Source organism: Thalassophryne amazonica, chromosome 3 (assembly GCF_902500255.1).
Source record: "Thalassophryne amazonica chromosome 3, fThaAma1.1, whole genome shotgun sequence".
In the NCBI taxonomy this organism is placed as follows: Eukaryota; Metazoa; Chordata; class Actinopteri; order Batrachoidiformes; family Batrachoididae; genus Thalassophryne; species Thalassophryne amazonica.
Genome location: NC_047105.1, coordinates 46,247,601 through 46,261,240, shown reverse-complemented (window position 1 = coordinate 46,261,240; position 13,640 = coordinate 46,247,601). Strand labels below are relative to the sequence as shown.

The following is a 13,640-nucleotide window of genomic DNA, read 5'->3' as shown; positions in this document are numbered from 1 at the left end:
TAGACTCTTTCTCTCCGATCGTTCTGTCTGAGTTATTTTCATTAGTTACTTCATCCAAACCATCAACATGTTTATTAGACCCCATTCCTACCAGGCTGCTCAAGGAAGCCCTACCATTATTTAATGCTTCGATCTTAAATATGATCAATCTATCTTTGTTAGTTGGCTATGTACCACAGGCTTTTAAGGTGGCAGTAATTAAACCATTACTTAAAAAGCCATCACTTGACCCAGCTATCTTAGCTAATTATAGGCCAATCTCCAACCTTCCTTTTCTCTCAAAAATTCTTGAAAGGGTAGTTGTAAAACAGCTAACTGATCATCTGCAGAGGAATGGTCTATTTGAAGAGTTTCAGTCAGGTTTTAGAATTCATCAGGGTACAGAAACAGCATTAGTGAAGGTTACAAATGATCTTCTTATGGCCTCGGACAGTGGACTCATCTCTGTGCTTGTTCTGTTAGACCTCAGTGCTGCTTTTGATACTGTTGACCATAAAATTTTATTACAGAGATTAGAGCATGCCATAGGTATTAAAGGCACTGCGCTGCGGTGGTTTGAATCATATTTGTCTAATAGATTACAATTTGTTCATGTAAATGGGGAATCTTCTTCACAGACTAAAGTTAATTATGGAGTTCCACAAGGTTCTGTGCTAGGACCAATTTTATTCACTTTATACATGCTTCCCTTAGGCAGTATTATTAGACGGTATTGCTTAAATTTTCATTGTTACGCAGATGATACCCAGCTTTATCTATCCATGAAGCCAGAGGACACACACCAATTAGCTAAACTGCAGGATTGTCTTACAGACATAAAGACATGGATGACCTCTAATTTCCTGCTTTTAAACTCAGATAAAACTGAAGTTATTGTACTTGGCCCCACAAATCTTAGAAACATGGTGTCTAACCGGATCCTTACTCTGGATGGCATTACCCTGACCTCTAGTAATACTGTGAGAAATCTTGGAGTCATTTTTGATCAGGATATGTCATTCAAAGCGCATATTAAACAAATATGTAGGACTGCTTTTTTGCATTTACGCAATATCTCTAAAATCAGAAAGGTCTTGTCTCAGAGTGATGCTGAAAAACTAATTCATGCATTTATTTCCTCTAGGCTGGACTATTGTAATTCATTATTATCAGGTTGTCCTAAAAGTTCCCTAAAAAGCCTTCAGTTAATTCAAAATGCTGCAGCTAGAGTACTGACGGGGACTAGAAGGAGAGAGCATATCTCACCCATATTGGCTTCTCTTCATTGGCTTCCTGTTAATTCTAGAATAGAATTTAAAATTCTTCTTCTTACTTATAAGGTTTTGAATAATCAGGTCCCATCTTATCTTAGGGACCTCGTAGTACCATATTACCCCAATAGAGCGCTTCGCTCTCAGACTGCAGGCTTACTTGTAGTTCCTAGGGTTTGTAAGAGTAGAATGGGAGGCAGAGCCTTCAGCTTTCAGGCTCCTCTCCTGTGGAACCAGCTCCCAATTCAGATCAGGGAGACAGACACCCTCTCTACTTTTAAGATTAGGCTTAAAACTTTCCTTTTTGCTAAAGCTTATAGTTAGGGCTGGATCGGGTGACCCTGAACCATCCCTTAGTTATGCTGCTATAGACGTAGACTGCTGGGGGGTTCCCATGATGCACTGTTTCTTTCTCTTTTTGCTCTGTATGCACCACTCTGCATTTAATCATTAGTGATCGATCTCTGCTCCCCTCCACAGCATGTCTTTTTCCTGGTTCTCTCCCTCAGCCCCAACCAGTCCCAGCAGAAGACTGCCCCTCCCTGAGCCTGGTTCTGCTGGAGGTTTCTTCCTGTTAAAAGGGAGTTTTTCCTTCCCACTGTAGCCAAGTGCTTGCTCACAGGGGGTCGTTTTGACCATTGGGGTTTTACATAATTATTGTATGGCCTTGCCTTACAATATAAAGCGCCTTGGGGCAACTGTTTGTTGTGATTTGGCGCTATATAAAAAAATTGATTGAATTGAATTGAATATTGTGTTAAACTGGCATTACTAATGTGTTTGCATTTCAATATGGTTGGTCTTTGATTTTAAACATTATCAAGGTCCCACAAATGTGTCTGTGCTTGTGGAAGCTCTACTGCCAGGTTTTGCAACCCTCATTTTTGTGAAATGGGGATCATACATATTCATACATGTCAACCCCTTTGAGGGTCCACCTGTATAACCAAGTGATAAAATCCATAAAATCAACACAAAATCCTTATAACCTCCAAATCGCACCAAAATCAGTTTTATTACAGTATACAACCACATGGCGGTATCACATAACTGGGGTTTTGTCCATATACGAGGGCTGTCAATAAAGTAACGGTCCTTTTTATTTTTTTCAAAAAATATATGGATTTCATTCATATGTTTTTACGTCAGACATGCTTGAACCCTCGTGCGCATGCGTGAGTTTTTCCACGCCTGTCGGTGACGTCATTCGCCTGTGAGCACTCCTTGTGGGAGGAGTCGTCCAGCCCCTCGTCGGAATTCCTTTGTCTGAGAAGTTGCTGAGAGACTGGCGCGTTGTTTGATCAAAATTTTTTCTAAACCTGTGAGACACATCGAAGTGGACACGGTTTGAAAAATTAAGCTGGTTTTCAGTGAAAATTTTAACAGCTGATGAGAGATTTTGAGGTGATTCTGTCGCTTTAAGGACTTTTCACGGTGCGAGACGTCGTGCAGCACTCTCAGGCGCCGTCATCAGCCTGTTCAAGCTGAAAACCTCCACATTTCAGGCTCTATTGATCCAGGACGTCGTGAGAGAACAGAGAAGTTTCAGAAGAAGTCGGTTTCAGCATTTTATCCGGATATTCCACTGTTAAAGGAGATTTTTTTAATGAAAGACGTGCAGACGGATCCGCGCGTCGGGACGCAGCCGACGCGGTGCAGCGGCACAGGAAAAACACCTCCGTGTTGATAACCATTTGTAAAATCCAGGCGGCTTTTGATGGCTTTCAGTGGAGTGAGTATATGAGAAATTGTTTAACAGGCAGGACATGTTCCAACTTGTCCTTAAGGCTTTCAACAGAGGTGTTTTTCCTGTGGCGGAGCGTCGCGTCGGCTGCGTCCTGACGCGCGGACCCGTCCGCACGTCTTTCATTAAAAAAATCTCCTTTAACAATGGAATATCCGGATAAAATGCTGAAACCGACTTCTTCTGAAACTTCTCTGTTCTCTCACGACGTCCTGGATCAATAGAGCCTGAAATGTGGAGGTTTTCAGCTTGAAACAGGCTGACGACGGCGCCTGAGAGCGCAGAGCGACGTCTCACACTGTGAAAAGTCCTTAAAGCGACAGAATCACCTCAAAATCTCTCATCAGCCGTTAAAATTTTCACTGAAAACCAGCTTAATTTTTCGAACCGTGTCCACTTCGATGTGTCTCACAGGTTTAGAAAAAATTTTGATCAAACAACGCGCCAGTCTCTCAGCAACTTCTCAGACAAAGGAATTCCGACGAGGGGCTGGACGACTCCTCCCACAAGGAGTGCTCACAGGCGAATGACGTCACCGACAGGCGTGGAAAAACTCACGCATGCGCACGAGGGTTCAAGCATGTCTGACGTAAAAACATATGAATGAAATCCATATAGTTTTTGAAAAAAATAAAAAGGACCGTAACTTTATTGACAGCCCTCGTATTAATAACTAACACCAGGGATCTCCATAGGCTCTTTTATGATGGAAGTCCTCCACAGTTAAATTCTCTTGCTCCACAATAAAATCGCTTGGTATTTTGTACAAACTCAATATATTTCCCTTGAATATAGTGTCACACAGCTGTTCTATTTTTACAGAAACCAGAACTCACAGAGTAACAGATCACTGCTCCTAACAGTCTTTGGCCCTACCATCTGAGACTGCTCTGCCCTACGATTGGATATTGGAAAGCCATGTGACGGTGAACCAATTCCAATTGGACGCTCACATTGCACACGTCATCACACAGCTTCTATGAGGAGTACAAAGATGGTGGATGGCTGGCAGAAAGTCCGCGGAGTTAAGAAAAACAACAGTTAAATAAATTTACAACAGAAAACCCTGAATATCCATAAGACTTTATTTGTACGTCCGTATGACTCTGAAACTCTGAAAAATCTGTATAATTTACGGACAATCCGTATAGGTTGACATGTATGCATATTACTTATCCTAAGAGATGGCATGGGAGTATGAGTTGCCATTGCCAAAGAAGCAGAAACATGAAGGAAAGCAAAATCGTGCGTGGTGACAGATGCAACCTGCAGCCTCACCAGTACATGACACTAATCCAACACACTGTAGCTTTAGCCTAAATGTAACTATGACATGGCGCACAATCTGAAGCTCCGTTCCCAATTTCATGGATATGCATCCCGAAATGTCACAGTTTGAAACCTTGTGCAATGGATAAGCGGGATATTACATGATTGGGCAATGCTTTTAAAGACTTTAAACATATTTGAAAACTGCTATTTTTTCCTTTTTTGACATAGTTTGTTACACTCCTATTCCACAGGACATCGTTATATTACGATACCCCACGATCTAGAAAAAGTACAAAAACTGAATGAAACAGCGTACATGCCTCCTGTCAGGCTGGCTTATAAAGTGCAGTCCTGACAATTGCCTGGCTTATAAAGCACATTCCTGGCAACTCGCCCGAAAACAAAAGTAAAGCTGCGCCCGGCCACATTCTCAGCCAGAACTGTCACGAATACTGCTTTTGCTTAATAATTTTTACCCCGATGGAGCACAATCAAACAAGTATCAAGCTGTACTCACCAAGATTACCACGTTTAAAGATGTTTGAAAATGATTGAAGCTGTTAAGACTACAACCGGCCGGAAGCAACCGCGTAATGACGCCAGTTTTCTCTCTGTTTAAGGTGCGGCTTCATCCAGAGATGTGAGTGGGCATTATCTTCTGCAGGCCTCCCGTCTTGTGCACCAGCATGGACTCCCAAAATCCCCCAAAATGTTCTGTATTATTTCCTGTATTGTCTATTGTGCTTGTAGCATGGCCCAAGCAGTGGGTCACCCCTTTGAGTCTGGTCTGCTTGAGGTTTCTTCCTCAAATCATCAGAGGGAGTTTTTCCTTACCACTGTCGCCTGTGTGCTTGCTCTAGGGGTTGGTAAAGTTAGACCTTACTTGTGTGACGCACCTTGAGGCAACTTTGTTGTGGTTTGGCGAAATATAAATTAAAATAAATGGAAAAAAGTGAAATTTGGCGAATCTGGATGAAATTTTTGAACAATATCAAAACTGGTGTCAATGATGGCCATTAACTACAGCGTGCATATACCAGCTTTTTCAAGACTGACAAAGATGGATCAAAGAGTTATTGTGATGCTTCAGAACACACCCTGATTTGCTATTCGGGATGAAATGAGACAGGGCTATTAATCAGTCCCATGGAGCCTGTAATGTTGTCGTACACAGAATGACATAAGGTTGTGCTAAAGTCATATTATAGTTCTTTTTGCATAGATGACATGGTACAAGTCTGGAACATTATTTCATCAATCTGCACTCTAGATCACAATCACTAGCAACCGCCATCTTGACACACTGGTTTCCCGTGGTTATAGGCCATGACCTTCAGGGATGCATGTCTGTGAATGTGAGAATGAGGGTCAAGGCTTGCTAATATATGATGTATTTCAAACTCACAGGCCTGCAGTCACACTAACAAGCAGCCACACAGTGTACCAGTCGCTCCTTTTATTTCTGTGCCTTAATTTGATGGCTCACATGCAGCAACTCGAGCTTATTATGCACCAAACGAATCATCATGGTGCATTAGAGCAACAAAAACAGCCATGCATGCTCGCTCTCATGGGCTCACAATGATCAAAGACAACAGCCAGTCCCTGGAGTTTTCTCCTGTTCTGTGTTTTGTGATCTGGCTTCCCTCGCTGCTTCCAAACCTACTTTGGTTTGTCAGGGTATAAAGTGATCTGCTACAGAATTAAAATCAAGTGGGAATAAGGTGCGGGGAGTGATTTAGTGAGAAACCAGCGGGTGGTGTTCTCTGTTGATGAATCATTCAGGAGCGGGGGGTTAATAGCATGTTATATTGTACTTTTTTCTCTTCTGCAAAATTGCACTCATTCTAATTGGATATAATAAAAAAATTCTCATTATTCGTTCGTTTTTATGTGTATGATTGCACAAGTCTGTGGATGCGTTTTGATTTTGTAATAGGAGTCACGGTTATATTTGATCTCATAATGAAAGAGGAAGGAAAACCCTCAAAAATCCTCCCTGCTTTAGCAGATCAGTGAAAGTGAGAGATGAAACTTCAGAGGAGTGAAGAGGAGAGTGGGAGGGAGGGACAAACCAAAGTCAGCAGAAGCGAGGAAAATTGGCCAAAGAGGAAACTGTGATTTCTCTCAGAGATGAACATATGAAGAGATTAGTGTTTATTGCAGGATGGAATTAAAGGTGGTGTAATATTTTTTTTTTTGTGTGTGTGTGTGTGGCAAAATCTCACTGTGAGAAATAGATGGACAGAAATAATTTTCAGATGTTGAACCTACGTTAGAACATGAAACAAAGGGATTAAAAATGGCAGAAGCCAACATAGAAATCAAATTAGTCTCAGGTGTAATCACAGACACGGCACATATGTGAGGATGTGCCTAAATTGGGGGAGGTGGTGAACAGATATGATGATGAGGAAGAAGAGTGGTGCTGGTGCGGTAATGGTGTGCCCTACATCACACACAGCTCTGCATTATTTAACGCTCTGCAGATGGTTTTCCCTTGTTCATTTTGAAGCCCAATAACACATCAGACACACAGGCAGGCCTGTTACACTTTCAGGGCTAAAAAATGAGAAAGCACAAAACGCATTAAGAAATGCATCTAAAATAGGATTTCTATCTAATAAATACATTTATTAGATGGAAATCCTGCCCATAACTGAATTGAGTTCATCTAATGAGGAATTTGTTTGTGTGATACACTAAAAAAAAACTGACTCATTCGATTGGATTCCATCTAATAAATACAGTGGGGAAAATAAGTATTTGCCCCCCTTGTCAGTTTTGCAGGTTTTCCCACCTACAAAGAATGGAGATGTCTGTAATTTTTATTGTAGGTACACTTCAACTGTGAGAGACAGAATCTAAAAAAAAAAATCCAGTAAATCACATTGTATGATTTATAAGTAATTCATTTGGATTTTATTGCATAAAATAAGTATTTCACCCCCTAGAAAAACAGAGCTTAACAACTGGTACAGAAACATTTGTCTGCCATTACAGACGTTTCCTGTAGTTCTTGACCAAGTTTTCACACACTGCAGCAGGGATTTTGGTCCACTCCTCCATACAGATCTTCTCCAAATCTTTCAGGTTTGGAGTTTCAGCTCCCTCCAAAGATTTTCTATTGAGTTCAGGTCTGGAGACTGGCCAGGCCACTCCAGGACCTTGAAATGCTTCCTTAGTTGCCCTGGCTGTGTGTTTGGGGTCATTGTCATGCTGGAAGACCCAGCCATGACCCATCTTTAATGCTCTTACTGAGGGAAGGAGGTTGTTTGCCAAAATCTCAAATACATGACCCCATCCATCCTCCTTTCATTACGGTGCAGTCGTCCTGTCTCCTTTGCTGAAGAGCACCCCCAGAGTATGATGTTTCCACCCCCATGCTTCATGGTTGGGATGGTTTTCTTGGGGTTCTTCTCATCCTCTAAACATGGCAAGTGGAGTTGATTGCAAAAAGTTCTATTGTGGTCCCATCTGACCACATGACCTTCTCCCATGCCTCCTCTGGATCATCCAGATAGTCACTGGTGAACTTCAAACAGGCCTGGACATGTGCTGGCTTGAGCAGTGGGACCTTGCTGCCCTGCAGGATTTTAAACCATGACAGCATCATGTGTTACTAATGTAATCTTTGTGACTGTGGTCCCAGCTCTCTTCAGGTCATTGACCAGGTCCTCCTGTGTAGTTCTGAGCTTTTTCAGAATCATCCTTACCCCACAAAGTGAGATCTTGCATGGAATCCCAGACCGAGGGAGATTGACAGTCATCTTGTGTTTCTTCCACTTTCTGATAAATAATCATAACAGTTGTCTTCTACCAAGCTGCTTGCCTGTTGTCCTGTAGTCCATCGCAGCCTTGTGCAGGTCTACAGTTTTGTACCTGGTGTCCTTAGACAGCTCTTTGGTCTTGGCTATGGTGGGCAGGTTGGAGTGTGATTGATTGAGTGTGTGAACAGGTGTCTTTTATAGAGGTAACAAGTTCAAACAGGTGCAATTAATACAGGTAGAGAGTGCAGAATAAGAGGGCTTCTTAAAGAAAAATTAACAGGTCTGTGTGAGCCAGAATTCGTGCTGGTTGGTAGGTGTTCAAATACTTATTTTATATAATAAAATGCAAATTTATTATTTAAAAATCATACAATGTGATTTTCTGGATTTTTTTTTTTTTTTAGCTCTCACAGTTGAAGTGTACCTACGATAAAAATTACAGACCTCTCCATTCTTTGTAGGCCGGAAAACTTGCAAAACTGACAGGTGGGCAAATACTTATTTTCCCCCCTGTATATGTAGTCCCAACTCAATTAAAATTACATTATCTTGTATGGATGTATTTTATTTGAGTTGGGGCAACATATATTTATTATATGGAAATCCTGCACAGAATTGAATTGAGTTCATCCAAAGAGCCTATTTTGGGTGTAGTGACAACCAGCGGTAGAGAAATGATTTCATTTTCAGTCATGCTTTTTTTTTCTTTCCTGTCATTTGCTCTAACATTTATTCAGTCATTCTCTTATTATCATTATTATCTTATTATTTATTCATTCATTATTCCAATAATGGGTCTCGCAGGAACTGGCAGGGTACAAACACGCAGAGAGCATGCAAACTTCATGTACAAAGGACCTGATGGGAATCAATCCCAGGGCTTTTTTGTTGTGAGGCAGCAGTGCTAACCTCTAGTCCACTGTGCCATCCTTTGCTGTACAATTTTGGATTTCTATCAGGACAAAATTAGAGTTTATTTGTAAATGCCATTGATGCCAAAACTGACCTGAACACGCCATGTTGCTATTTTTATTTTATTTTAGTTGTCATCGCATCTGTCATGTCCTCCACAAGGTCTAAAATACTTCACCTGCAATAAAATTAGTTGTAATTTTACTCTGTAAGACAGCAATAAAGGTACATTATTTTTACTACATTTCATGACAAAGAGAATTTTGTACATTTAGTTGAGAATCGTATACCTTTTAAAATGGGTAGAAAGGAGCAGCACCTGTTTTTGATTATCACAGGCAAAGCTATCTATTTTCTTCCTCCATTCAATTTGATCATTTGCTTAAGAACAGTAAACAACTGCAGCAAATAAATCAGCTGCTTTTCTGGCTACACCCACTGCATGCAGGCACATATTTCTTCTTGATTTAACACACGGTGCACAAGTAATCCTGATTTTGCACTATTTTCTCCTCACATTCTGCAGTGTAACTGCACACCTGCACACCGTAGACGGCTAAATTAAAAAGGCTTGGCTGGGTGAAGTGGAGTCATTGGAGCCTATCTGTTCTCATCTGGCTCCGTGTCAGGCAGACAGTCAGCAGGGAATCGCTGCGATAGACTCATCATCTTTTGATATTGGCCTTTTGATATTGACTCTAGAGGCACAGATGGACATAACGCGCAGAGGAATCAATCAGAGTATCAATGCTGTGAAAGCTATATTCTGTGTTTCTTGACCCCAAATAATAGTTTAACCTCAAATGATGCCCCTATAATATACGCCCATTAGTATCAATGCAAATAAGAATCATGTATTTTAATCCAGTCATTCCTGCTTTTAAAATAAGGAAATAAGGAAGTAATGGTGTTCAGCTACATTTTAAATTAAAAACCTAAGGCAGCTTAATACATCACAACTGAAATTTTAGTCAGTCTCTGGTGGACAAACGTAACAAGAGGGCACTCAGAGTGTGCATAAATCTGCCAGAACAGTAATAGCAAACCGTTATTACCTCAACTAACCCACCTCAACCTTCCCTGTCAGATACGTGTCACACAATAACTAGATGATGAAGACCCATTACTTATCATTGCACATACAATAAAACTTGTACTCTGTGTCATAATTACAGTCAGACACAAGAAACACAATGCTACAAAACACAAAAGCTTACCAAGTATATTTGTCTAACTTCTAGCAGAATATCTAATCTACACTTAATTTTTAAAGTAGACCTGCATTGAAATAAATGTGGTCAGATTTCAGAAAGAAATAACTGATATGTATTTATAAGACCCTTGTGAATGCAGTAAAGTAAATCTGTAAGCTCAAATTTGTAATTCAGCGGAGAAATCTTCGTTTAAAAATGACAAATTTGCAGCTAAAATTTAGCCCTCTGTGAAAACAGTTTGTATAGCCGTATCATTTCCATGACGTCAGGGACAAGACGACACGCTCCCGCCTTCAGTCTGATCCCGCACTGAAATTGATTTTATCTGTTAGTAATGTTACTTATACACATCCTGGTTTCAACATCCACAAGTAAGCTGCAATGAATGTGAGATACAGATCTGTGTGCTCAGATCAGCAACGACATCGACAGCGGGCGCCGTTCTTCCTCTCCCGCTCTCTGCCTCCGCTGTGCTTATTAAGTCTGCGGGCTCGTTAACGAGCTCATTAACGAGCTCGTCACACCGCCGGTGTTGTGTCAGATTCAGCGCACAACACCGGCATCACCTCTCTGTCTACTGAATGGAGCTGCAGCACACTTGGCACAAGTCCTGAGATTACACTCGCTGTTTTAATGCGAAGTGGCCGGTACACCTGTTGCTGCAAGGACAGACTTCTTGCGGCAAAATCCACAGCACCGCACGTCTCGGCAATCAGAGCCCCAGAGCTCCATGGACGCTGAGAGAGGTTTATATATTTTTAATGACTGGGATTCTTTGCGGGTCTCGCGCCCATATCCCGCGATGGTACCGGAGGTGAAAGACAGTAGATTTTCATTGCGACACCACTTAATCAAACGGGTGTATGAAAAAGTCCCCCAAAATAATTTTCAAGCACAAATAAAAGAAATGTGTACTCACCAAACGTGCCACAAGACAATATGAAGTTTTAAAAAAAGTAGATCCTTCCGTATAAGACAAGAAAAAGGTGCAGATGCAAACTGACGTAAATCCACAAATTACAATTGGCGCAATGCATGCTGGGAGAGGGTCTTGTCCGTGACGTCTCGGCAGCGTCCATGATGAGAGGGACAGTTTGCGGAGGGCTAAATGTTAGCAGTAAATTTGTCTTTTTCAAATGAAGATTTCTCCGTTGAATGACAGATCTGGGCTTCCAGATTTACGTTACTACATTCAGAAGGATCTCATGTGTAAATGTAAGTCATTTTTTGTTCAAAAAAATCTGACTGCATTTTTTTCAACGCAGGTCTCCTTTAAACAAAATTTCAGTTTGATATGAAGACTTGTTTTTCAACAAGAGCAATCAGAGATTTCTGACATCCATCAAGGCAGGGGTGGCCAAGTTCGGTCCTCGAGAGCCACATTCCTGACACTCTAATAAAAGGCTCATTAAAAGTCTGCTAACGAGTCTTTCATTGGATTCAGGTGTGTTGGAGCAGGGAGACAACTAAGAGTGTCAGGAATGTGGCTCTCAAGGACCGAACTTGGCCAACCCTGCACCAAGGGTTGGCGAAGACTAAAAATAACATATGTGATTCACATCGTGACCTGGACTTTACCCAGATCTGGATTCCACAACACAATGCAATAATTGCATACTGATCCAGAATGGTCCGACTGATCAAGGTGTTGCAATGTGATATTTAATTCACAAGCTGAAACAAAATAGCGTCTTCCTGATCTTGGTTTCACATCGTGATGTCGTACCCGTGAAGTAGTTTTGACATAATCCTATAACATAATAATAAGTCTACAAAGTGAAATCCTGATCCAGATCCAGATCCAAATTGAATGAAGTTTTCCAAGGCCTAACACCTATGTGTGGTGAAAATTTGGTGAGAATCTGTTAAGTAGTTTTGACATAATCCTCAAAATTTGTTGTTTCGCAGTTGTGAGTCTCGTGCCATCTTACGGTCCGTGACTCACGCAAGAGATCAGTTTCAGCAGAGTTCGGGTTCAGGTCACAATGTAAGCAAACTTTGTGAAGTATGGACAACAAGACAACATTGGGGCACAGCAGAAGTCCATCACAGGTGCTACACCTCCTCTTGATAACCCTCTGAACTTGGGAGAATGTGTCATCATCATAATCGCCCGTGAACTCGCTGGATCAACACCATCCACATCCTCGTTAGTGATTGATTACATGTGCTGTGAGACGCCGGAATTCTGCTGGGACCGCAATGCATTCTGGGAAGCATCGGAGGCTGCCAGGGGCATTATGGGAAACATTAAAGTACCGAATCTGACAAAGTGAAGCATACAAATTGAAATCCTGATCCAGAATCTGGATCTGGATCACCTCCAAAATTCAGTGGAGTCTTCCATGCTCTAATATCAATCTGGTGCAAATTTGGTGAGAATCCATCAAGTAATTCTGGTGTAACCCTCAAAGCCTATATAAAGTGAAATCTTGATCCAGAATCTTAATCTGGATCACCTCCAAAATTCAGTAGAGTCTTCCATGCCCTAATATGTATCTGTGGTGCAAATTTGATGAGAATCTGTGAAGTAGTTTTACATAAACCTGCAAAGCCTATATAAAGTGAAATCTTGATCCAGAATCCAGATCTGGATCCAGGTCACCTCCAAGATTTAATGGAGCCTTTCATAGTCTAATATCTATGTGTGGTGAAAATTTTGTCTAAATCCGTGGAGTAGTTTAACATAATCCTGCTAACAGTCAAACAGACAGACAAATAAATAAATGGCAATGATTTTATTACGGCGGATGTAATAATACATCTACGATAATCTGGTTTTAGTGAAGGAGTCTTGGAAATCTCTTGTTTTGAGTCATATCTGAGACAAAACAAGCTTTTTGCACTGACCATAAGATTATTATTATTATTATTATTTTAGTTGCCCTGTTATTTGTAAAATAGAGCTCAAAACAAGCTTTTTCTCAGATAATTGCAGAACTTTATTTTAAAAAATCTTAACAAAAATACCTTGTTTTCATTTAAGTAAAAAAATCTGTCAATGGACCAAGTGAATTTTCACTTCTCTTTGTCATAAAGGTTTGATAAAGAAATGTTAGGAATCATGGGCATTTTTATTTACGTATCAGCAGATATATTAGTATCATTATTTTTCTCCCTAATATTGGTATCGGCACATAAAGATGCATATCAATCTGATTCGAGCCCACAATCAGTTAAATGAAATACAGCACAGTAGTCCTATAAAAAAGGTTTTATTTTTTACACTGACTGCTATTTCGTGTGAGTGTGATTCAGTTTGATGTCATGCTGAGCCTGTATGGATGAGCTGCATTGGACTGCATCATATTTAAAGGTCATGCTGATGTTTTGTCTGACTCACTTTCATGGATGAATAAGCCATGTATAGTACAATATGATACAACAACCAAAACAACATCAGACTCCAGCCCTAAACATCAGGAGTCAGTGGACTCCTCGGTGAGTCAAAATCAATGTCGTTTTTGACTGTATGTTT

At 40.8% G+C, this 13,640-nt stretch overlaps 1 protein-coding gene across 2 annotated transcripts in view; it reads left to right on the top strand.

The window, feature by feature from the left end:
* The window catches only part of LOC117506640 (protein phosphatase 1 regulatory subunit 1A-like), an 82,726-nt gene that overhangs the window by 40,163 nt on the left and 28,923 nt on the right, over nucleotides 1-13,640 (top strand). The window lies entirely within an intron of this gene.